We start from the raw sequence: 27,063 nt of genomic DNA, 5'->3' as shown, positions 1-27,063 counted from the left end.
TTCCCTTTGCCTAATATCGATCGGATGATCGATGCTACAGTCGGACACGAGATACTCAGTTTTATCGATGCCTATTCCGGGTACAACAAAATTCGGATGGACCCGGGTGATCAAGAAAAGACTTTTTTTATCTCTAAATTCGGTACTTACTATTATAATGTAATGCTGTTTGGATTAAAAAATAACGGTACCACCTATCAATGCCTAGTAAACCGGATGTTCGAAGAACATATAGGGAAATCAATGGAAGTTTATATTGACGACAAGTTAGTCAAGTCCCTGCGAGTAGAAGACTATTTGAAACATTTGCAGGAGACCTTCGACATATTGAAAAGATACAATATGAAGCTGAGCCCGGAGAAGTGCACATTCGGGGTCGAATCGGGAAAATTTCTTGGGTTCATGGTGTCAAATCGAGGGATCGAGATCGATCTTGACAAAATCAAAGCCATAGAAGATATCACCGTGGTGGACAACGCCAAGGCCGTTCAGAGGCTAACCGGTCATATAGCCGCCCTGGGACGGTTCATATCAAGGTCTTTGGACAAACACCACCGGTTCTTCTCACTATTAAAGAAGAAGAATAACTTTTCCTGGACCCCAGAATACCAACAAGCTTTGGAATAACTCAGACGGTACCTATCAATTCCGCCCTTGCTGCACACTTCGAAGGCGGACGAACAACTGTACCTTTACTTGGAAGTTTTCGAGGTAACGATAAGTGGAGTCTTAGTCCGAGAAGATAAAGGTACATAATTTCCTATTTACTATGTCAGTAGAACTCTAGGCGAGGCCAAAATACGGTATCCTCACCTGGAAAAATTGGCGCTCGCTTTTCTAAGCGCCTCCAGAAAGTTAAAACTATACTTTCAGTGCCACCCCATATGTGTCGTGACCTCTTACCCACTGAGGAACATCATGCACAAACCCAAGCTCTCAGGTCGGTTGGCCAAATGGGCCATCGAAATCAGTGGGTACGATATCGAGTATCGACCCCGAACCGTCATAAAATCTCAAATTTTGGCAGACTTCGTGGACGACTTTACGCCGGCCTTAATATCCGAAGTCAAAAGGGAATTATTATTAACCTCGGGGACTACCTCAGGAATCTGGACCCTTTTTATGGATGGTGCCTCAAACGCAAAGGGGTTTGGGCTCGACATCGTGTTAAAATCACCTACGGGGAATGTAGTTAGGCAGTATATTAAAACTGTGAAATTGACTAACAATGAGGCCATGATTGTAGGTCTTGAATTGGCTAAAAGTCTTGGGGCCGAGGTGATCGAAGCTAAGTGCGACTCCCTCTTCGTGGTAAATCAAGTTAATGGGACGTTCGAAGTAAAAGAGGAACGGATGTGAAGGTACTTAAACAAATTACAGGTAACACTGCATCAATTTAGGGAATGGACCTTGCAACACGTATCCTGAGATCAGAATAGCGAGGCCGATGCTCTGGCTAACTTGGGGTCATCGGTCGTGTCGATGAATTTAGCTTGGGAACAGTAGTGCAGCTCATGAAGTCGATGATAGAAGAAGGTCACGTTGAAGTAAATTCATCGAGTTTAACTTGGGATTGGAGGAACAAGTACATAGACTACTTGAAGACCGGAAAAATTACCCTCGGATCCCATAGAATCGAGAGCCCTGCGTACCAAAGCTGTCAGATTTAGCTTGGTCGAAGGGACATTGTTCAGGAGAACATTCGACGGCCTGCTAGCTAGATGCTTAGGGCCGGGAGATACCGAATATGCCTTGAGAGAAGTTCACGAAGGCACTTGCGGGAACCATTCGGGGGCAGAATCTTTGGTTCGAAAGTTAATCAGGGCTGGCTATTATTGGACCGAGATGGAGAAAGATGCGAAGGACTTCGTACAAAAATGTGATGACTACCAGAGACATGCCCTAATGATCCATCAACCAGGAGAACTACTCAACTCTATCTTGTTCCCGTGGACATTTATGAAGTGGGGAATAGATATCGTTGGTCTCCTACCGTGGTCAACCGGTAAGGCTCAATTCATACTATTCATGACCGATTATTTTTCCAAATGGGTCAAAGCTCAAGCATTCGAAAAAGTCCGAGAGAAGGAAGTCATTGACTTTATCTAGGACCACATACTATGCCGATTCGGGATACCAGTAGAGGTCGTTTGCAATAATGGAAAATAATTCATTGGCAGCAAGGTAAATAAATGTTTCAAAGACCACAAGGTCAAAAAGATACTATCAATGCTTTATCACCCCAGTGGAAACGGGCAGGCGGAATCAACAAATAAGAATATACTTCAGAGGTTGACTGATGCTAACGGGAAATAGAAATCCTTCCCGAAGTCATGTGGGCATACCGTACGATCTTGAAGTCTAGTACTGGGGCCACCCCATTTTCGTTGATCTACGGGTCGAAGCCTTAATACCAGTCTAAGTGGGAGAACCGAGCCTCAGGTTCCAATATGTGCTAGAAGAGTCAAACGGCGAGGCCATGTTCACGAACCTGGAACTATTGGATAAAAAGCGGGATGCCGCCCTGGTCCGGTTGGCCGCCCAGAAACATCGAATAGAAAGATACTACAACCAAAGAGCCAACCTCCGACGCTTTAATATCGGGGACTTGGTGTTGAGGAAAGTAACATTACACACCCGGAAGCCGAATGAGGGAAAGCTGGGACTGAATAGGAAAGGACCATATCGAGTCATCGGAATTACCGACAAAGGCTCATACAAACTCGAAGCAGGATACGGTATCCAACTACTGAACAACTGGAATGTGACACACTTAAAGTGGTACTACTGCTAAGGTATGAACTCAATTACTCTTTAATCATGTGATAAATTGGACTAATATTTGCAGGTAAACGGCCAAGGATGTATATGGCTATTAGGTCTAAAAGCACGCATTGCACTCTTTTTTTCTTGAACTGGTTTTGTCCCAAAATGGGGTTTTCGGCAAAGTTTTTAACGAGGCAATAATAAAACGTGCTAACTTAGGTTCGAAGATTGGTTTCAAAATGGAGTCAATGATCGTTCACTTCATATCAATAGTATCCGAGCCCGCACAAGCTCGACCTCGAATACTGGTGGTATTACCCTCAGATTAAGGTTTTAGCATGGAAAAAAGAAAAAAATTTGTATGCTAAAAGCTAAGGCTTGGTGGTTAGGATTCATTGTAAGGGCCAAACGATCATATGAACCATGCTCACATAGTCCACTCTAGCCATGATACAAGTTCTTATGTGCTTTCGATCATGTACTTTACACACTGAGAAATAAAAGAAAGTTCCGCCTTGCTATTACACATTTAATACTTCTTCGATTCCAGATCCTAGAGCCCACGAGCTACCTCTACTCGGGGATTATAGAGCCCAGAGGCTACCCCTGCTAGGGGACTATCGAGCCCAAATGCTACCCTTATTCGGGGACTATCGCCTGAAGAAAATTCAGATGACCTAGGCTAATGAATCCCGGAGGCACCAAACCTATTAGGCGGTGCCCAAATATAAAAGGCTACGGCCGCCCTAAAAATGGTTCGGAGATGTCCAAAGTTCGTAATCAAAAAGTAAGGCCTCTACAAAAACTCGAAACCTACCAAAAGGTTACCCTCGGCAAAAGTATCATCTAAAAACACTTAAGCATCTTGGGAACCACCGGTTGCATCGAGGTTTCGAAGCCACGAGTAAACAAAGTTGCATCAAAGTCGGGCTTATATCAAACTTCCGAAAAATGAATACCCCGGAACTACATCTGATTCTATGCTAAGGCACCAAAAATAATACCCGAATAAAAGATGATGGAAAAGTAAAGACACGATATTGCCAGAAAGAGGAAAAATTTCATATATGTATTCCAAAATATATTTACAAGGCCCAATAAAATGCCCCCAACATGAACAAAAAATATATACATAAGGAAAAACAAAAATTGAAAAGGTACTGAGGCATCTACGCCCGGTCTTTACCGGGGCCCAACCCGTCACCAGAACCGTCGGAACTCTGAGATCCCTCGAAACTCTGGGAGCCTTTGACACCCTCAGTCTCGTAAAGCTCCTATGCCTCGGCCTCAAGCTTCTTAGCTTCCTCGATCTTGGCCGATAGGTCGAAGCCTCGGGTGTGAATCGCTTCGAGGGTCTCTCTTTGGGATAGACGCTTCACGTATTCAGCCTTTGTCTTTAGGCGGGTCTCGGCTGCCTCCACTTCAGACTTGTACTGAGCCACCATTTCATCGGCATCAGCAGAGGTTGTGTCCAATTTGGACTTCAGTGCCTCATATTCTCTTCCGAAAGCATGTACATATCATTCTTCCGGACCTATTCTTTGAGCTCAAACTCGAGCTGGCTAATTTCCAAGCGGTACCGGAGGAAGCTTTCATGATGAAGTATTGAAGCCTGTAAAAGAGTGGAACTAGTAAAAAACATCAAGGGAAAACTTAAGATGGATTCATGAAGGGAGTATGAAAGTGTTAGAGCCTTACCCGGTTCAGTGCCTTCTGCACCTCGTTTAAGAGACTTGACGTGCCCACCTCATTCATCTTTGCATGGTCCTCCTCGGTCTCCAGGCATCGGAGGTAGCTGGTTACACCTACCGGAGTAGACATGATCCAGGCATCCTTCGGGACTGTGAGAATAACCGTCCTCTTGCGCTTGGGGTCTTAGGCAAGGACGAATCCTCATCCCCGTCCAGTAGCCTAAGTTCGGTGGTCTTAGGCAAACCTAGGAGGAAAAGGAAAAAGTCATCATTATGTAAGTTTGAGATGTAGTAATAACTATTCAGGGGAGAGCCTTGCCATGAGAACGAGCCTCCCATTTGTCCTTCAAAAGTTTGTTCCACGTGCGCTCGTAGTATGACATCTACTTGCAAATTCCTTTGATCCACTCCTTGAGCCGGGGGATCGCATTAGGAACCCGGGCAACAGCTGCATGACCATAAATACTGGTGATGAGAGAAGAAATAAAAGGGAAATTGACACTTAAGGAAAGACTATACTTACGAGATGCATTCCACTTCTTGGGGAATGGAAGGAACTCGGGAGGGTTCAGATCTTCAGTTTTTACCCAAACAAAACTCCCCTGCCGACCTCGATCTCGATCCTCGTCGATACTAGAAAAAGGAGCCTTGCTGGCTCGCCGAATAAGCTTGATTAGTCCCCCTCAAAATATTCGAGGATTGTACAAATGGAGTGGAGTAGGTGGTCGAGGGTGAACCGAGGAGATTTGGTGTTGTTCACAAAAATAGCGTAAGAGGATCACGATCCTCTAGAGGGACGAGTGGATTTTCTCGAGGCACACCTCGTGCCTCTTATAAAAGGCTAGGATTACTGGGTCTACCGAGACTAGCGTGAAGGGGTAAGTGTAAACACTTAAATACCCCTCCACATGGATAGTAATATCGTCCTTAGACCCGGGGACAACCACGTCCTTGCTTTCCCATTTAGAGTCATCTCGGTCTATGGGAAGGGTATCTTTAGTAACAGAGCATATGTATCTCCATGCTCTTTCACCTCGGTCTTGTTTGGCGGAGGCCTTCTCGACTTTGAAGTCATCCCCATAGAGCAGCCCCCGGATATGAAGCTTTTCATGGGAGGCTCTGGAGCTACTTCGGGAGCAGCCTCCTCGGCATCTGCGACCGGGTAAGAAGATAAAGGGGCAGCCTTCTGAGGCACTGACTTGGAAGTTTTAGCCATCGTAATCTGGGAAAGTATGAAGATTCGAAGAAAAAGTATGAAGGATTGAACAAAAGAGTATGAAGGTTTGAAGGTAGGATGAAGATATGAAGATCTGGGTTAGAAATGTAAGAACAAATATGAAGATATGAAGATTTGAAAAAGTTAAAAGCCGCTAGAAAATTCGAAGGTAAAAGCTAGGATCGGAAAGTGAAAGAAGTATAAAAGGTCGAAGCTTTTATAGAGGAAAATGCAATAATTACGCGACGTTTCGCATTCGAAGACTAATTGGAATCAAACCAAATCAATTAAATCGATTTTTTATCGATCCAAATCAATTAAATCGATTTTTTATCGATTCGATTCATGTCGGTTTTTGTCGATTTTCGAGTGCTTCCGATTTTTTCAAAATATGAGACATATGCCACCAAACACATATTTGAGTGACTATAGTTTTAACATAACGCTATCCCGTCCCGATCCCATCCCACTTAATTCTAAACGGGATAGGCCCATATTAAACGTGACACGGGATGGGACGGGATGGCCATTTCGTCCCATTTGTCCCGTCTCGTTTGTCCCGTCCCGTCCTGCCTGTCCCGTCCTGTCTCGCGTCCTATTTGTTTTTTGTGCATTATATACAAGAAGCTTATAATCCTACTTTTCAAGGTTTTCCTAAGACCATAGTTAGAAATGATATTTTTAAATTTCAAACCGAATATCTTCAGTATATTCGTTGTGTATTTTTTCACTTAGATTGTAAAGTGTCTATCACATCTGATATAGGTCGTAGTCCTAATGGTTGTGATTATTTAACTGTTACATTTCATTGGGTTGATCATCACTGGAACATGCAAAAATATATTATTGGTTATAAATTTGTTGATTCAAAACACACTGGAGCATTTATTGCTACTACTGTTGTACAAATTATTAATTTTTATGGATTCATCAATAAAGTTTTAACTATCACCTTAGATAATACTTCTGCTAAGTGCTAACACAACTGCAACAACTAGCTTAATGAAATGATTGCAAAATTAATCCAACTTATGCACCGGCTATTAATGAAATGATTGCAAAATTTTAAAAGTATTTTTTTCCTATTCCCCAAGTTTATTTAATTTCTACTATACTTAACCCATCTTTAAAATTAAGAGGTGCAAATGGACTTGTTCGTAAAATTTATGAGAATTTAGCAATTCAAGAAAATGAACAACCATCTCTCGAAGACTGCCAAACTAACATATATTATTATGTTAGATCAATGTTTAATAAATATAAATCTATGAAAACAACATGTGGGTGAAACTAGGGAAGAAGAAGAATACAATGAGATACTTAGGACTGGGAGCTATGACGGCATGGAACTCATGGAACATCAATCAACATTGCCAATTCCATAACAATGTCCGAGAGAAATTATAAATAAGTTACAACGAAGTTATATATGAGCTTACAAATATTAGTATGATAATTTGTAATTGGCTACTAAGAGGCCTAGTTCAAACAGAACCCTTCCTAGAAGGTGGCTGCATAGATTATGTGCTATTCAAAAGAATTATATTTGTATGTGAGATTTGAAAGTTATATTAATAAAATAAAAGGCTTTAAGCGTTGAATTTGTTTTATGAATTGTCTTACACTCTTTAGTTACTTAATGGCTTGAAATTGTATTAAATAAATTATAACTCTATTATAAATTTATAATTACTAGAATATTTCATTACAAGTCTTTTTTTTTAATATTTTATAATTCTTTACTTAATTTTCTAATTTTCGTTTAATTTTTAAGTTTATTAAATAAGTCAAAAACTAGGTGTTGCAAACTTTAAAAACTTAGTCATTGTCAAAAGAATAGCCGTTGCCAAACTCAATGATTAAGTAATTTTTTTTTTAAAACGACACTTAAGGCCCACGAACCCGTCCCGTCCCGTTCCGTCCCATCCCGTTTGTTAGCGGGACGGGATGAGATGGACCTACCGTTTCGTCCCGTCCCGGCTAAATATCGTCCCGTCCTGTTGGACAGCCATAGATACCCCTACTTATGTGCACTTCCTTGGCCTACGGAATTCAAGGAAGATATATACAGATCTCTGAAATAGGGAAACGCGCCATTTCCTGTTTATGAACTTTTGAATTAATCATAAGCATTATTTTCCTAACACAATTTCTACGCATGCTTATATAAATTAATATATAATATGTCAAGTTGTAATAATGGTGGGGGTATTAGCTAGCTATAGTATACATTTTAACACAAACTTTGATAGAAAATTAAGAAGGAGACGGCGAAAATGAGGAGAGGGTTGGTGCTGCTCAGCTTGATGGTGGCTGCAGTTGTACTTTGCAATCACGGGTCAGCTACGGCAGAAGAGGTAAACTCATGATATAATTAGTTACTCCTAATTTTGTTACTGTATAAAGTTTCTTTTCTTTTTCAGTGTGTTGTAATGTTTCGTTCTTTCCTTGTTATATGCCTCAAACACAAAATATTGTTCCTTCCTTTAAAACTAAACAATATTGATTATTTTTCTTCTCTTATATAAAACTGCTAAAACTAAAGTGAATTAAAACAATCGATGCATGAAATTTGATGAGTGAGCAACTCACTCCATTTTCCTCCCGTTTATCGTTTTGTTGGAGAAAAAAAGGTAAAAAAATTAAGCTTGGGAAATTTGCTTCAATTAATTTTTTTTTGGGTACATGATTTCCTTCTATTATTGGTAAACTAAAAGAAAGTTGTAATTGGACTCGTTGTTCTAAAAGTTCAATTACAGAATTACTTTTAAAAGTTCTATAGCAAATGTAAACGGAAAATACTTATTTGCACTTGTTTTCCCCAAATCATGTTAACTTAGTTCAGTTAAGTGATAGATTCAAATAAGAATCCTAATTTTCTGGCGGTCAGCTTGACTATTTGATCGGGTAATTTTTACCTTCCACCAACATAGTTACTTATTTTGCCCTTTAACTTAGGCACTTATCGACTTTTATATGTACTCTCTCCAAAATTTTCATTCACTTCTGCTTGGGAGGTGAGAATATATTATATCGTCAAGTGAAAGTATTTAGAACTGGAATATTCGGCCACGGAAGAATAGTGCAATCAAAGAGCAATCTTTACTAGATTCAAAGATATATTTTTGTAGGAATTTAGTGTGTTGGACCTAGTCTATCAATGTAGAAAGAATTGATTTTTCCCGCCCTCATATTTCCCAAGATCTACCAACTCATAGGGGTTTTGGTTTAATCCTCCTATGTGTTTTATATTTTGTTCTCTCTCTTCTTTTTTTCCGAAAAAAGTGAAAGAAACATGCGTACAAATACATTCTATTATGCATTTAGTAACTTGATCGTATATGTTTGAATGTGGATAAGTTTTTTCCTAAAAAACTTGGTATGGACATGTAAAGCAGCAGCAAGTGAAATTAGCAGATGCGAGCAACAGTAGCACATCGCCATGGACACTATCTGTACCCAGCGAGAATTATGATGGTTGCTATGAGATTTTCAAATGCGTGTTGTACCCAAATAGAAGCTGTATAACCGAATGCTGCAAGTCATACCCCTTCAGTCTTTACCCTACCAAAAATTGCGTTTGCTGGTATAGAGCCGAGCATGTGAATAAACAAGTTTTTACTGCTATTCAACAATATTGTGGCTTCAAGCAGTATACTGTTTGTCCACATATGCAAGTTAGTTTTCTCCCTTCTTTACATAATACTAAACGAGAACAGTATTTTTGTCTTTTTGAACATTACTGCACAAAACCTAATGCGAAAATCTAGCAGGAAATAAACCAGCAAGAGGTGGTCGAAACTATCAAGGCCAAAGAGTAGTCGTAGCAACCAGCTGGTGTCTACTTGTTGTGCCAAAGATAAAGAAAAGATAAAGACTTGTTCTATATATGTATTTGTGTTGAAATACATAGTTGTACAGCATGTAATTATAGTAGTACCCTTTGGTAGTATAATAGCATTTTATTATTAAAATAAAATATGTCATAACTCCCACTACTCCATAATGTAAAAGTGGCCATAACTCTTTTGTAACTCTTCTCCCATGTTCTACCACTAATTACATAATAAATTAACCATTATACCATGTTCTCCATGATTTCATAACTTATTACCCTATTTTCTTCCAATTTAATTCAAGGAAGAAATCCTACACCTATAAATAGGAGTCTTTCTTCTATATTGTGGTGTGAAAAATAATTGTAGAGTGTTTCAATAAAGTGAGGTTAAAGTTGTGAAAAAAGAAGAAGAGAGCTTTTACATTTGCTGAAAGAAGGTATTCATTTTGGTGGAGCTTTGGACTCAACTACTTGTCCAGAGTTTGTTCGAGTCATACGACTCGAACGTGATTGGGCTGTTGTATCTTGGGGGAGACAAGTCAAGAGAATTATCGCTGGACCAGTGAAGACTCTGCTACAGTGGGCTTGAATCTCCTTAAAGAGAGCGAGATATGCGCCTCAGCCTGAAGATATTTTATTTTCTTCATTTTATTTTTCAACTTTAATTGTATTTTCACCAACACCCTTCTAGAAGAAATGTTAGTTAGTAAAGTTAGTTGCCAGTTAGCACAGTGAAGTAAAGTTGGTTAGTAGTCTGCTTAGAGTGTAATTATATATGTGTGTGTATTACTCATTTGATACATAATAGAAAACAAAAATTGTAAAAATATCTCTCTTTGACTGCTTTTCTCACCCTCTCTTAGCTGTCAACTTCTTCTTCTCCTTCCTCGAGCTTCTACCTCATTAATTGCTGCCGTAATGTTCATGTTAACATGGTATCAGAGATAGACTAACAACGACCGGTGGCAGTAATCTTGTAGAAAGCTCAGATCTGATATTTTTCTCCTCAGATTCGATTTCCCCAATTTTCATTCTAATTTTTTCTGTTACTGAATTTCGTACTAAATTCTTACTAATACCTAGAAATGACAATTGATACGCCTCAGAACATAACATGAACCTCACATGCAAGCTCGCAACTGATTGATTGCAATGATCCTCTCTATGTGCATTTTTCTGATACACCAGGTGTTGCACTAGTTCCACAATTGCTGGTTGGAACGGAATATTACTTGGAGTGGAGTAGATCGATGAAGATGTCGCTGCTTGTAAAGAACAAAATTAGTTTTATAGATAGATCATATGTTAGAGTGATAACTTTCAATTGCACCAGCAGGAGAGGTGCAATGCCATTGTTCAATCATGGATAATGAGCTCTGTAGCACAGGAATTAAGGAAAGGAATAGTGTATTCCTCTAATGCATAAAAGATGTGGGAAGCTTTCAAAGAGCGTTTTGACAAGGTAAATGCAACAAAATTTTATCATATGAACAGAGATATTAGTAGTCTAACGCAGGGAATTTCCAGTGTGTCGATATATTACTCAAAATTGAATGATCTGTAGGCTGAATTCGAGTCAATTATATCATTCCCTGGTTGTAATTGTGTGAGGTCTAGGTTGTTTGTTGATTTCCTACGCCAATAGAAGCTGATGAAGTTCCTGATGGGATTAAATGACACAAACGCACCTCAAAGGAGTCAAATTTTAATGATGAATCCCACTCTCACACTTGATCAGGCATACTCTATGATCATACATGAAGAAAGCCAGAGAATGACTGGGACTTCAATGTCACAGGGTGGAATTCTAGGGAGTGGACCTATGGAAGGTGCCAGTAGTGCCCTAGCTGCAGCTAATGCAACCAACAAGAGGCCTAAGAGAAACACTAATCTATACTGTGACTATTGTCACATGAAGGGACATAAGAGGAAAAATGGTTACAAGCAAATTGGATACCCCTATAATTTTAGGTTTGGCAGCAGAAGAAGAGGTGGATTTGAGAACCAGAACTAAATGCCTACAACTCACAATGTGAGCAAGAACGATAAAAGGAGATGCAACTTGAAATTTGAACATCATAATAACGCCAACAGTACCAGTGTTGACCTCAGAGAAGTACCGACAAATTCTCAAATTACTGAGAAAAGAGAATGAGCCAACTGAGAAAGCAAACATGGCAGGTATATCTAATACTACTCAAGGTTTCTGGATTGTTGACTCTGGAGCTTCAAATCACATGGCCTTATCTTTGAACTTATTGTAAAATCCCAAGAGTGTACCAGATTACAAACCCAATTGTGTTCAATTGCCTAATGGAAACAATACTAGAATCACTCACACTGGATCTTGCTCTATACTTCCCACACAAACTCTACATAATGTGTAATATGTGCATGACTTTAAGTATAATCTCCTCTCTATTTCTAAATACACCAGAGAATTGCAATGCTCAGTTAACTTTTATCCTGATTTATGCCTGTTTTAGGACCTCTTCAGTGGTATGGTGAAGGGGATTGGTAGACTCAGAGGTGGCATGTACATCCTTAATCCATTCACACATGTTGCTGCCTTCTCCTCCAAATGTATGTCTTCTTCAGTGCAAAATCATCCTGATGGCTTGTGGAATCAAAGACTGGTCATGCCCCAGTTGTTGTTTTACAAAATATTTTTACAATAAATGGTCATGTGTCTAAGTCACCCAATAATGTTTGTCCTATCTTTCCATTAGCCAAACAAGTCAGATTACCATTTCCTAGTAGTGTATCTAGGGTAGCTTCACCATTTAGTCTTGTACATATGGATGTATGGGGTTCATATAGAGTGTCCACTTACAATGATTTTAGATACTTCCATATTCTTGTTGATGATTACTCCAGAATGACCTGGACATTCCTGCTAAGATTGAAAAGTGATGTCTATGTTGTATTTCTTTACTTTCTGCAGTTAATACACAATTAATTTTCTGCTTCTGTTAAAGTTTTCAAGTCTGATAATGGGCATGAATTTTTTAATTCTCTATACTCTACCTTATTTAAATCCAAAGGTATTGTCCACCAAAGTAGCTGTGTCCACACCCCATAACAAAATGAGGTGGTGAAAAGAAAATACAGGCATATCCTTGAAATAGGAAGAGCATTAAGGTTTCAAGCTCATATACCATTAAAGTTCTGGGGTGATTGCATTTTAACAGCCACATACATCATAATAGATTACCCAGTCCAACATTAAAAGGCCAATCACCTTATGAAGTATTTCATGGTCAACCACCCAAACTTGACCATATGAGAACTCTTGGGTGCGTTTATTATGCTACAAAATCTAACTTTAATGATAAGTTTACCCCTAAATCCATTCCTGCCATCTTCATGAGGTTACTCATCTACACAGAAAGGCTACAGACTATATGACATTGAATCTAGCAAGTTCTTTCTCAGCAGAGATGTTGTCTTTCAAGAACATGTCTTCCCTTTCAAGTTTCCTAAAAGCCAATTTCTTGCAGCTGTAGACTTGAATTCCTCACCATCCACAGACTTTCCTACCATTGTCTTACTTGATCACTCACCTCAACAAGCTTTCCTACCTATTGACACTTCTGATACTTCTCTTATATCTTCTTCCTCTGATAAATCTGCTGATCCTTCTATACAACAATCCACTGCAACTGCTGCTATTTCCTCCCCTTCAACCTCTGCCTCTCCTCCTATCACTCATTCTAGTCCATCTCCTATTAGAAGGTCAGGAAGAACTACCAAACTTTCTATTTGGTTGACAGACTATGTCCATCCACCATTGCCTTCCACCTTCAATTGCACCAACTATCCTATTCAACACTTTGTATCCTATGCTCATCTACCTCCACACTATCAATCTTTCCTTGCCTCATTCTCTACTAATTCTTAACCATCCACTTTTTCTCAAGCAACCAAGGATAATAGATGGGTTCAAGCAATGAAACTTGAGATTGAGTCTCTATAGGAGAATCATACTTGGGAAGTGGTAGATCTACCTGCTGGTAAAGTTCTCATTAGGTGTAAATGGGTATATAAGATTAAGTACAATGCTGATGGATCGGTGGAAAGGTTTAAAGAAAGACTAGTTGCTAAGAGCTACATACAACAGGAAGGGCTAGACTTCCATGATACTTTTTTACCTGTAGCAAAACTCACCACTGTTAGAATTGTTGTAGCTACTGTTGCACTAAAGTATTGGTACATCTTCCAAATGGATGTGCACAATGCCTTCCTAAATGAAGACCTTGATGAAGAGGTTTACATGACCTTACCTCAGGGATTTGGTAGCAAGGGGGAGTCCAAAGTGTGCAGACTATTCAAATCCCTCTATGGGTTGAAACAAGCTTCTAGGCAGTGGAATCTCAAACTCACACAAGCCCTTACAACTGTTGGTTTTAAACAAAGGAAACATGACTATTCCTTGTTCACCATATTGGTCAAAGACAAGTTTGTTTGAGTGCTTGTGTATGTAGATGACATCCTGATAATAGGGAATGATTTAACAGAAATTCACCAAGCTAAAGCATCACTTCAGCAGAACTTCAAACTGAAGGACCTTGGAGAACTAAGATACTTCCTAGGAATTGAATTTGGTAGATCAAAGGAAGGAATACTAATGTCACAAAGGAAGTATGCACTTGTGATGATCTCAGAAATAGGCTTAGCAAGCTCCAGACCAAAAGACACACCCATGGAACAGAATCTGAAGCTCACAAGTATAGAGTTTGATAGGTGCATCAATTCATGTAATCATAATGAGGCATTAGTAGATAAAGGGGAGTTATCAGAGATTAATAGGGAACCTATTATACCTCGCAATTACCAGGCCAGATATTTCATATGCAGTTCAGTGCCTCAGCCAGTTTATGTATGCACCCAAAGGATCATACTATGGAGCAGCATTGCATGTTGTAAGGTACATTAAGAAGCAACCAACTTTGGAATTGCTAATGTTAAGAAAGAGTGAAGAACAAATATATGCCTTTTGTGATTCTGATTGGGCTTCATGCTCTATGTCAAGAAAGTCAGTGACAAGGTACTGCATTAAACTAGGAAACTCACTCATTTTCTGGAAGGCTAAGAAGCAAAACACTATCTCAAGAAGCTATGCAGCAGTAGAGTACAGAAATATGGCAAATACAGTAGCTGAGTTAGTTTGGTTGAAAGGTCTGCTAAAGGAATTACAAGTGAATCTAAGGTTGCCTATGGAGTTGAACTGTAATAACAAGGCTACATTGCAGATTGCAATCAATCCTATGTATCACGAGAGAACAAAACACATAGAAATAGACTGCCATTTCATTAGAAAAAAAATTCAGAAAGGAATCATCAGAACAGCTCATATTGCTACTCAGTGTGAACCTGCAGATACTTTGACAAAAGCATTGGGGCACCAGCATCACACATTTCTCTTGTACAAGTTGGGAATGAAAAATATTTTTCATTTACAACTTGAAGGGGAGTGTTGAAATACATAGTTATACAAAATGTAATTATAGTAGTACCCTTCTAGAAGAAATGTTAGTTAGTAAATTTAGTTGTCAGTTAGCATAGTAGAAGTAAAATCGGTTAGTAGTCTGTTTAGAGTGTAATTATATATATGTGTGTATTACTCATTTGATACATAACAGAAAATAAAAAATATAAAAATATCTCTCTCTCTTCGACTATTTCTATCACCCTCTCTTAACTGTCAACTTCTTCTTCTCCTTCCTCGAGCTTCTACCTCATCAATGGCTGCCGTAGTGTTCATTCTAACAATTTGGTTCTCTCATGATAAACTGAGTTTTTGGTAATTTGACTACTAGTTGTTCTGATATTACAAAGTAAGTTAACTGCCTCCTTGACTGCCACATTAACTCCTTTAGCAAAACATGTTATCCAAATCACATCTGAAATCGCAATTTGTTGTCCAGATCATCCAGCTTCTGCTAGACTTATAGTAACTCTGTTATACTTCCTTGACCTTTATGAACTATCCCCCAATTTCAACATATAACCAGACACTGATGACCTAGCTAGTGCTTGGACATGATCCCCAATCTGAATCATGTCCTGATGATTGATATGATCCCAATCTGAATCAAGGAAGCATGCCTGTTTCATATTATTCTTAACTAGTTGAAAGCAGTATCCCAACTCCTGCTGCTCCTTGTAATTATATATATGTTAAGGTCGTAATTGCTTTCTAGGTGTGACCTTTAGGTTCATGCATCACTAACTTAATGTTTGAACTACATATGCAATAAAAAGAGAGATTGGTATAGAAGTACATCCAACACAATGCATTGCACCTAATTATAATGTTGTATACAAAAATTGGATTCCTACGAACTTCAACTTACGAAAAACATTACCAAACAACTCAAATATTTACTAAATAGTTTCAAATTTTGACCACAAGTTACAAATGGCATCTCCAACGAACCTCAATCAGCAGTTTGTCAAAAATTATGATAAATCATAAAACTCATTTTTTAGTTTAGTTTCAAGCTTTTAAAAACCTCAACATTAGAGTTTCTAATTTTTCATTTTAATTCACCTAATTTAAATTTGTAATAATAAACATGAATATCACTCTCAGATTAGTTTCTAACATAGATCTTCCTAATAACTCGTTAATAGGTGAAACGAAGTTTTAAATTATATACAAAATAAACTAAATTAGGTATAAAAAACCAAATATATGCTAAATTTAATTGGGGAAGTACCCCTCATGTACTATCCTAATTGTTTCGAAAAAAATCCCTAGATCATCTAAATAATTCATCTTCATCAGCCTTCGTTAATTAATTAAGTTCCACTGAAATGAGTTTCTGATTCACCTTCAATGGTTGTATATGCTGATTTTCCACCGGTATATCCATTTTAGAAACCAGTTCTAAGGCATATTTCATTTGACATAACACTATGCCTTCATGTTATCTAACCACTTCAATTCCTAAAGTATCTCATCTCACCAATAGATTTTTAATCATGATCAAACAGTCCTGTATTGTTTCTTTGGCTTCATTTTCCATTTCAGTGCTGCTCCCACTTATCAATAAATCATCCACATAAATGAGTGATGTTTTGTACCTCAATACCACACAAGAAGGGGGAGGGGGTGATTTGTGTCGTGCTCAATTTTTGCGTGCACTTAATTATCAAAGGACCTGGTTCTTCTATACATTCCTTACACTATAGTTGTAAAATAAATAATGCAGAAAGTAAAAAATACAAGGAAATTTTACGTGAAAAATACCCGGCTCAAAAGGTAAAAATAATTACGACCTACTACCCAGTAGAATTTTCCCAAACACTTCACTACAACTCTGAGTCAACAACAAAGTTTAATAACTTTTGCAAACCTAAGGATTAACTCTAACCCTTGCAACAACACGTCATAGGTTGTTGTGACTACTTCAAGTTAACTCTAACTTGAAAGATATAACTTGAGTTTATAACCTTTTGTAAACCTAAGAATTAACTCTAACCTTTGTAGCAATACGCCACAGGCTGTTGCGACTACTTCAAGTTAACTCTAATTTAAATAATACAACTCAAGTACCTAGTACAATTTGCTTCTAAGAAAGCTGAAAGGTACAACTTAAAAGCCCTACTACAATAAAACTAGAATAAAATACAGACACTTGGAACTAGTTCTTCTATCTGGTTCATGTAGCTTCACGTTCACACACTTGAATCACACATGAATTGCTTGCAAAATACCTTGCTATTTTGCTCTCAACTCTTGTTTAACTTCAGCGTTTGTGTGTGTCTGTAAAAGAGAACATCCTGAAATATATAGAGTTAGTAGAATGAGATCAACTAGAGTTTTAATGCTATACTCTTCCATGGTGGAAGAGTTCTAGTTATCTACAACTTCTGCTCCTCCCTTATCTTGGATAGAGTTCTCTTCAAGTACGGATTCCTGCTTCTTATCAATTATGCAACCTTTTTCATTTAGGAGATATCAGATATAACCACTTTTGTTTATCCCCTTTATGTGCATGCCTTGTGCTTGAATCTGCCCATGCCATGTGTATGTTATGTATGGACCCGGTTCATTGCATGTGTTCCTTTATCAATCAACAAAACAAAACTTACTCAAGACAATAAATTCCCCCTTTTTGATGATGACAAACTCTATGTTTTTCATAAGCATAAAACCTGTTTCAACTTAGCTCAACATCAATATAATGTTAGAACACTTACCATTTTAAAGTCACAAATTATCAAGGACCAGGTTCATTAGGTTATAAACATCACAGTACAAAGCAAAAGCACAACCTATCTTCCTCCTTTTGGCATCATCGAAAAATTGCATAATTAAGTTATATAACTAGATTTTAGCAAATCTTACTCATGGCCATTTGGGCTACTTCAAATGCAAGCATGGATTCAAGTTTTTATTATCAATCTATGGATATTAGCCATCTAAGAAATATCAACAAATAATTAAAGCCAAAGCAGTGATTATCATTGATATGAGTCATCCACAAAGCATAGAAGGAAATAAAAGTACTGCACCATGAGCAAAAAGACAAAACAAATATCCCACTCGGGTCACTAGTTATACACTAGGCTAGGAAGGGTTTAAGGCTCGGAAGGACCAGGTTCTTGATTTCTGGCCTAAAGCACCTTCAGCATGTCATGAAGAATGCCTTCATTCTTCTCCTTTTCCTTTGCAAGCTCAGTCTTGAGAGCATCCCTCTCAGTTTCTACTACAGCCAGCCTCTTCAGCCTCTCAATCTCAGCATCCTTAGCCATACTCTCTTGCACCAAGACTCTCACTTTGTTGTTCATATGCACCCTCTTAGATGAACCAGGTTCTTTGGGAGTAGTATGGACTTCATATTCACATGCAGTCAAGGTGTTGGCCCCAAAGTGATCTTTGATTGTGCTAACATCCTATTTCTTGAGGAAAACCTTGAAGTGAGCAAGCATAACAGTGAGAATGAAAGCATAGGGTATGCCATGAGTTTTGGTGCCAGTGAGGACCCTATCAAAGAACTGGATGATAAACCCCGACCAGCTGATCTGCCTTCCACTATCCAGACACTTCATAAGGACCAAGTCCGTGAAGGTTGCAATGTGTCTTCTTTCCTGCTTGGGTAGAATAACTTTGTTGACAAATTCAAAGAGCAGCTTGTGGGCAGGCTTCATCTCACTTTTGTACACAGCCTTGGGTTGTAGATCTAAGTCATTGTCAGCAAATTTTCTGGTAATGGCAAGGGAGGTAGGTAGGTTTTCTAGGCTTGGCCATTTCAGCTTCTTGTAATCATTGTACCCTTCAGCAGGTACCCCTAGAATTTCTCCCAGTTCCTTGGCATCAAAGCTCACAGTTACCCCTTTCACTACACTGGTGACCCTACCATTCTTGATCTCACAATTAGTCATAAACTCCACAAGTTTTGCTCTGGCCAGTCTTTCTTCCATCTGACGGACCATGTCCTTCCATCCCTGAAGTTCTAGCTTCTCCAGCAGTATCACCATTCCTTCCTCCTCCAAGTCCCTAAGGAATCTACCATTCAGAATTGTTTATTTTCCAAACTTCACAATCTTGTCCTGTTTTTCATCAGTTTTCTCTTGTTCTTCACTCTCTTCTTCCACTACTTGCACTCTCCTTGACTTCCTGGCAGACCTGGTTCTTTTTGTCAATTCAAAAGACTCTGTATCAACAGTCTTTGAAGAGGACTTTTCTTCTTCTTTGGATTGTAGCTATCCGACACCCTTTTTAGTAGATCTTTGAGGGGTTCCTTTACAAATGAAACAGGTTCTTGGAACCTCTTCCTCAACCTAACCAGTCTTTCTGCTGCACTTGCATACCCAGATCCACTACCTCCTTCTTCTCTCCAACTTTCTTTCTCCTCCACAACTTCCTCACTCCATAACACCATCGCCCATGTTTCCTTAGTCAACCCAACATGAGTAGGTGAAGATTCAACCACTCCTTCTTTTCCCTTTTCCCTTACATCTCTTTGAATACCCTCGCTCTCTTTTCCTTTTTCTTTTTATTTTTTCCACCAATTTTACCAAACTTAGTAGTCTCTACCCCATCAATAGTACCAACAAGAAAAAAATCTATTTTTCAGATTTTTAGCCACATCAGAAATGACCTCAGAAGCAATTTTTAGACTAGAGGTTACCTATTCTGTTTCAGACGAAACAGTTTCTTCCCTCAGTTGCAAACTTGAAGGATTCTTCTAATTTTTGGGGTTCCTCTTCTTGTCTTGCTTTCAATTGCTCATTTACTTTCTTGATTTGTTCACTACTAGCGACTGTCTTACGAACAAGCATTTTGAATCGCCCTTTCTTGGAGGTAGGTGTTGTTGAAGGTGTGGGTGATGATTCTTTGGATGGTGAAGAAGGGTTTTCTGATGAGTTTGCCATAGATGTGTGTAGAAGAGGTGAGTGTAGAAGAGATGAGAGAGAATAAAGAGAATATTTGGCAGCTTGAAAGATTAAAAGTGGAGAAATGGTTAAAGGCTAATCAATTTAAAGAGAGAGAGTTGGAGTGGGTAACAGTTGCTTTTTAAAGTTCATAAGTCTAATCAACAGTTTGAATGGACGTTGGACTATTCCCTAGAATCTAGGCAAATATGGCGTGTGAGACTCCTTTTAGGTGAAACTGGTTCGTTTGTAACGGATAAATTTGAGGGAGATTGGGATTAAATGTGACTCTCTTTTTTATCATGATCCAAATACAGTTATTTGAAAATATATAGAGTGGAGAGTACATACCATGTAATCTTGATGAACTAGGTTCTTCACTGAGAATTCTCTTGTGTAACTCTGAATTTTCCAAGAAAATAAAGATAATTTCATTAGAGATTAATGAGATATTTTAGCACATGGCACAAGAGTATACTAATGAAAGTATGAGACTGAAAAAATCTCATCTAATTATTTATAAAATTCACAAATTATCTAACCAATTATTGAGTTAGAACTGGTTTCTTTTAGGTGATCTTAATTATCTCTAATTCTAACTTGTTCCTTTCAAAGTGATATCTACTTAGAGCTTTTGTGAAGATGTCAGCTATTTGCTTGTCAATATCATAGAATTCCACAATAATCAAACCTTTATGGTGGTTGTCCCTCAAAAAGTGATGCCTAACATCTATGTGCTTAGTTCTTTTGTGATGAACCGGGTTCTAGGTAATACCAATTGCACTGGTGTTATCACAAAGGATGGGGATATAACCTACATCAATTCCAAACTCCATTAGTTGTTATTTGATCCACAACAATTGTGCACAACATGAGGCAACAACCATATACTCAGCTTCAACAGTAGACAAGGCTACACAATTTTATTTTTTGGTGGCCCAAGACACAAGACATGAGCCAAGAAAGTGTGTCATACTTTAAGTGCTATTTCTATCCACAAGAAAACCTATATAATCAGCATGTACATATCCCACTAAGTTGAAATTACTACCTATTGGATACCATAGGCAGAGATCAGTGGTGCCTTTTAGGTATCTCAAGATCCTCTTGACAGCATTCAAGTGAGACTCCTTTGGATTTGCCTGAAATCTAGCATGAAGGCCTACACTGAAAACAATGTTAGGTTTATTAGTAGTGAGATATAACAAAGAGCCAATCATTCCCCTATGCATCTTCTGATCAACAGATGAATTAGGTTCATTCATATCCAATTTTGTGGTTGTTGCTATAGGAGTGTCAATTTCTTTGGAATCTTCCATTTTAAACCTTTTAAGCATCTCCTTCACATACTTCTATTGATGGATCATAGTTCCATTTGAATTTTATTTAATTTGTAAGCCAAAAATAAATTAAGCTCACCCATCATATTCATTTTAAATTCACTCCCCATTAGCTTAGTAAATTCTTTACTTAACCTATCTATAGTTGTTCCAAAGATTATATCATCAACATATATCTGAACTACCAAGAGTTCTTTACCTTTTTCTTTAAAGAACAAAGTATTGTCAATTTTACCTCTCTTGTAGCCATGCTCAAGCAAAAACTTAAACAATCTTTCATAACCTGCTTTTGGAACCTGCTTGAGCGCATAAAGTGCCTTGTCAAGCTTGTACACATGATCAGGACATTTCTTGCTTTTAAAGCCAGGAGGTTGCTTGACAAACACTTCTTCCTTTAGATAACCATTGAGGAAGGCACTCTTGATATCTATCTGATGGAGAGTGAATTCCATGTACGCAGCAAAGACTATAAGGAGTCTAATTGCTTCCAATTTTTCAAATGGAGCAAAAGTCTCATCATAGTCTATGTCCTCTTGACTATATCCTTGAACCACCAATCTTGCCTTGTTCCTTGTAACTGTTTCATTTTCATCAAGTTTGTTTCTGAAGACCAATTTAGTGCCAATTACTGATTTGTCCTTGGGTCTTGGTACCAGATACCAAACTTGGCTTCTCTCAAATTGGTTGAGTTCATCTTGCATTGCATTCACTCAGTCTGCATCCTATAAAGCCTCAGTAATATTTTTAGATTTAATAAGAGATAAAAAGGCATCAAAAGCATAGAGGTTCTTTATAAAAGATTTGGTTTTGATTCCAGAAGTTGGATAAGTGATTATATTCCCAATGGGATGAGAACTTTGATACTTGTATGGTTTCACAACCAGCTGGTTTCCCTTAAATGTTCCTTCAATATTTTTTTGTTGAGGAACATGTTCATAGACAGGTTCCCTCGAGGTTTGAGGATCAGTTCCTCTCTGTTCAGTTCCCCCTGTCAGGTTTCCCTGGGTGGAAGGACCTGTTCCTTCCTTTGGTGCAGCTTCAGTCTGGGCTGTGGTTTCATTTGAGTTTCTTACCAGCCCAACTGCTTCATCATCATATTCCTACCTCTCATAAAGAATGTTAGTCTTATAAAAAACCACATGTACACTTTCTTCTACACACATAGTTCTTTTGTTATAAATCCTATAAGCTTTACTAACTGAAGAATATCCCAAGAATACTCTCTCATCACTTCTGGGATCAAACTTACCTAATGAGATTTTTCTATTATTGTGCACAAAGCACTTGCATCCAAATACCCTAAGGTGGGATATAATTATCTTTCTCCCTTTAAGTAACTCATAAGGAGTCTTCTCAATAATAGGTCTAGTCATGCACCTATTTATAATGTAGTATGCAGTGTTCACAACTTCTGCCCAGAAGCTATGGGGCAATTTACTAGCAAGTAGCATAGTCTTAGCCATTTCCTCTAATGTCCTATTCTTTATTTCAACTAATCCATTTTGTTGTGGAGTCCTAGGAGCATAAAATTTATGATCTATGCCATGCTCATCACAAAATTCAGCAAATTTAGCATTCTCAAATTCAGTACCATTATCAAACCTAATTGATACAAGTTGATTACCTAGTTGTTTCTGAGTTTTTCTAACAAATGAAGTTAACATATCAAATTCTTCATCTTTAGATGTTAAAAATAGTGTCCAAGTAAACCTAGAGTAATCATCAACAATCACCATAACATATCTCTTACCACCTCTTCTCAATGTTCTCATTGGTACACAAAGATCCATATGGATCAGTTCCATCGTCCTGGTAGTACTTACCATTTTTTTGCTTTTAAAAGAGGATCTTACCTGCTTTCCCCTTGCACAAGCCTCATAAATTTTATCTTCCTTGAACTTAATGTTAGGCAACACTATCACTAAGTCCTTGGAGACTAGTTTGTAGAGTTGGCTTAGAATGGCATGTCCAAGTCTCTTATGCCAAATGAGGGGATCATTGTATAACACACTTAAGCAAGTAAGTTCATTATCTGAAAGTGTGGAAAGATCCACCACATATATGCTATTCACTCTTTTTCCCTGCAAAACTATCTTATCAGTGATAAGATTAATCACAAAGCATTTTGTAGAGGTGAAGGCTACCATGTTACCTCTATCACACAATTGTGATACACTTATTAAACTGTACTTCAGTTCATCTATCAAGTAGACATTCTCAATAGAGTGAGAATCAGACTTTCCTACCTTTCCAACCCCAATGGTCTCACCTTTCTTTTCATTTTCAAAGAAGACATTACCTCCTTTAAGGTCCTCAAGTGAAAGGAACTGGTTCTTGCTTCCTGTCATGTGCTTTGAGCAGCCACTATCCATGTACCATATTTGGCTGCTCCCCTTCACTTGGACCTACAAAAGAAAATCGGGGGTTAGTCTTAGGAACCCAAACTAGTTTGGGTCCTTTTCTATAAGCAAAATGATAAATCACATTCTTTTTAGCCCAACTTGGTAGCCTATTCTTTCCTAGAACAAATTTTTTATTTTTTTGATCTGCCTTTTCTTTTGTAGTGCAATCACTCTTGTTGTGACCAGTGTTTCCATAGTGTGTGAAAATCTTATTCTCAGGGAGTGTGAGGTACTTACTTTTGGAATCCCACTTAGGTACAGAGTTCCCAAAGCCAAGTCCTCTTCTGTTGCTACTATGGTATTCTTGTAGCCATGAAAGTGCATCAGAGGACCTGATCCATTTACAAGTTCTGTTTGGCTCATGCTTGACCTTGTTCAGATCCTCCTTTAAGACTCTTACCAGTTCATTCCTTTTATACAACCCATCTTTTATTTTTCCTATATTTTCTTCTAAAGTGAGTTATGTGTGACTAGCTGTCTTTTTACCTGTTCCTAATTTCAATTTTAGATTTTCAGATCTAAGTTCTAGGACAGTTGTATCAAGTGCATGGACCTGGTTCTTTAACACAGTATTTTCACTTTCAATTTCACAAGCCCTAAGTTCCAGATTTTTTCACTTAGCTTTCAAAATTATACATTCTGTTGACACCTGTTCCTTTTCGTTATTCACATCCTCAGATTCATCAATTAATTCTACTAATAACTCAGATAATCTTTCTTTTGACAAAAAAATAACCGTCTTTGAGATGAAGGACACTTACCTCAGTTTCTTCATCAGATTCTCCAATAGCCATTAGTGCTCGTTCATTATCATCATCATCATCATAGCTTTCATCTGAGCTTTCTCTCCAAGCAGCGACCATAGCCTTGGTTGATCCTTTGTTGTTGCCTTTCTTGGGATGAACCTGTTCCTTCTTCCTGTTCCTTCGTTCATCTCTTTCCTTCTTCCATTCAATTTCCCACAAAGGACATTTTTGTTCATGTGATCATTCTTTCCATACTTATAGCAGCCATTATTAGTTTGCTTCTCCAGAGCTCTTGCTTTGTTGTAGCTTTCACTTATTGAAGAACCCTTTCCTCTCCTTAGGTACTTATTGAAGTCTTTGGTGATCATTGCCATTTCATCATCTTCCAGATCAGAACCTTCAGTGATTCTGAGTGCCAAACTCTTTTCCTTCTTAGGTACATCCCTTTTCATGGTTTGTCTCCTAAGTTCATAGGCACTGAAATTCTTTGATTCCTGGATTCATAAGTAGTGAAATTCATCTAGTAGGAGAGTGGCAATATTCTTTGATTCCTGGATGGCAGTGATCTTGCTTTCCCAAGTAATTGGCAAGACCTTAGTGAGTATCTTCTCAACTCTTTCTTCTTCAGGGATGATCCTTCCAAGAGATTTTAGTTCATTTGTCAATGTAGTGAATCTTGCATATATTTTCTGAATGGTTTCTCCATCCTTCATAGAAAAGTTATCATACTGAGAGTATAGTAGAGTTCATCTAGATCTCTTCACCTGAGTTGTTTCTTCATGGGTCACTTGTAATGTGTCCTAAATTTGCTTAGTAATGGAACAACCTTAGATTCTGTTGTACTCATCTGGACCAAGATCACAAATAAGCCACTTCTTGGCTTTGGCATTCTTTTTCCACTTCTTGGCTTTCGCATTCTTTTTCCACTTCTTCAAATCCTCAACATTGCAATCAACTCTTGTCTTTGGCACATCTACTCTTTCAGTATTTTTCTTCAAAGTAGCCAATGGACCATTAGTAACAATGTCCCATAGCTCATAGTCCTCTCCCTGTATGTGGTCTCTCATTCTTGACTTCCACCAAGAGTAGTAGTGGCCATTAAAGAGTAGTAGCCTAGCAGTGGATTGCCCTTCCCAATTTTCAGGTGTTGCACTCATCTTGATCTTCTCCTAAGGTGTTAGTCTCTTTAAGGATAACCTGCTCTGATACCAATTGATGTTTTATACCTCAATACTACACAAGAGGGGGGATGAATTGTGTGGTGCCCAATTTTCGTGTGCACTAGATTATCGAAGGACCTGGTTCTTTTATGCGTTCCTTACACTATAGTTGTGGCATAAATAATGCAAAGTAAAGAACACAAGGGATTTTTACGTGAAAAATACCCGGCTCAAAAGGTGAAAAAACCACGACCTACTGTCCAGTAGGATTTTTCCAAACACTTCACTATAACTCTGAGCCAACAACAAAGTTTACAAACTCTTACAAACCTAAGGATTAACTCTAACCCTTATAGCAACACGCCACAAGCTGTTGCGACTATTTCAAATTAACTATAACTTGAAAAATATAACTCGAGTTTACAACCTCTTGCAAACCCAAGGATTAACTCTAACCCTTATAGCAACACGCCATAGGTTGTTGCGACTACTTTAAGTTAACTTTAACTTGAATAATACAACTCAGGTACCTAGTACAATTTGCTTTTAGGGAAGCTGGAAGGTACAACTCAAAAGCCCTACTACAATGAAACTAGAATAAAAGACAGACATTTGGATCTGGTTCTTCTATCTGGTTCATGTAACTTCGGGTTCGCACACTTGAATCACACATGAATTGCTTGCAAATTGCCTTGCTATTTTGCTCTCAACTCTTGTTTAACTTCAGCGTTTGTGCGTGTTTGTAAAAGAGAACATCCTGAAATATATAGAGTTAGTAGAATGGGATAAACTAGAGTTCTAATGCTATACTCTTCCATGGTGGAAGAGTTCTAGTTATCTACAACTTCTAACTCCTCCCTTATCTAGGATAAAGTTCTCTTCAAGTACGGAGTCCTGCTCTTTATCAATTATGCAATCTTTTCGTTCATGAGATATCAAATATAACCACTTATGCTTATCCCCTTCACGTGCATGCTTTGTGCTTGAATCTGCCTGTGTCATGTGTATACCGTATATAGACCTGATTCATTGCATGTGTTCCTTTATCGATCATCAAAACAAAACTTACTCAAGCAAACAATGAGAATTAATCACAATGTCAATTCCCTTTTTCTTAGCGAACAATGGTAATCATAAATTACAAAACCAAAGTACTTAAAATATCACAAAACTACGTAAGTATAATACATCAATTTCTTTATTTCTTTTTCCGATTTCCTCTTCATTAGCACATATGGTACCAATTATAAACATTATAAATATATATATAGTATATGAGCAGTACGCCATTGTTTTCTGTGCTTTCTTTAATCCTTTAGGAAAATGCTTGAGTTTTGAATTGCCTTTTTATGCTTTTTTAAAACAAGCAAGTAGACATAGAATAAAATTTCTCTGCTAAAGGATTCTCTTATATATCCAGATCTGATATAGATAAACGCGCCATAGCCTGTCAATGAATTTTGGATTAATCAATTTGTTTTTCCTAAACACGATTTCTGCGAATGCTTGGAGAAATTA

General features: G+C 38.1%; 1 long non-coding RNA gene across 1 annotated transcript; it reads left to right on the top strand.

The window, feature by feature from the left end:
* Positions 1–7,884: 7,884 nt before the first annotated feature.
* LOC107789727 (uncharacterized) lies at positions 7,885–10,141 on the top strand. Its single transcript, XR_012703052.1, has 2 exons — positions 7,885–8,030; positions 9,072–10,141. It is a non-coding gene; the product is annotated as an uncharacterized LOC107789727 (long non-coding RNA).
* The last annotated feature ends 16,922 nt before the right edge of the window (positions 10,142–27,063 follow it).

Source organism: Nicotiana tabacum, chromosome 19 (assembly GCF_000715075.1).
Source record: "Nicotiana tabacum cultivar K326 chromosome 19, ASM71507v2, whole genome shotgun sequence".
In the NCBI taxonomy this organism is placed as follows: domain Eukaryota; kingdom Viridiplantae; phylum Streptophyta; class Magnoliopsida; order Solanales; family Solanaceae; genus Nicotiana; species Nicotiana tabacum.
Note: the sequence above shows the minus strand (reverse complement) of the source record. Positions and strands in the feature narration are given on the sequence as shown.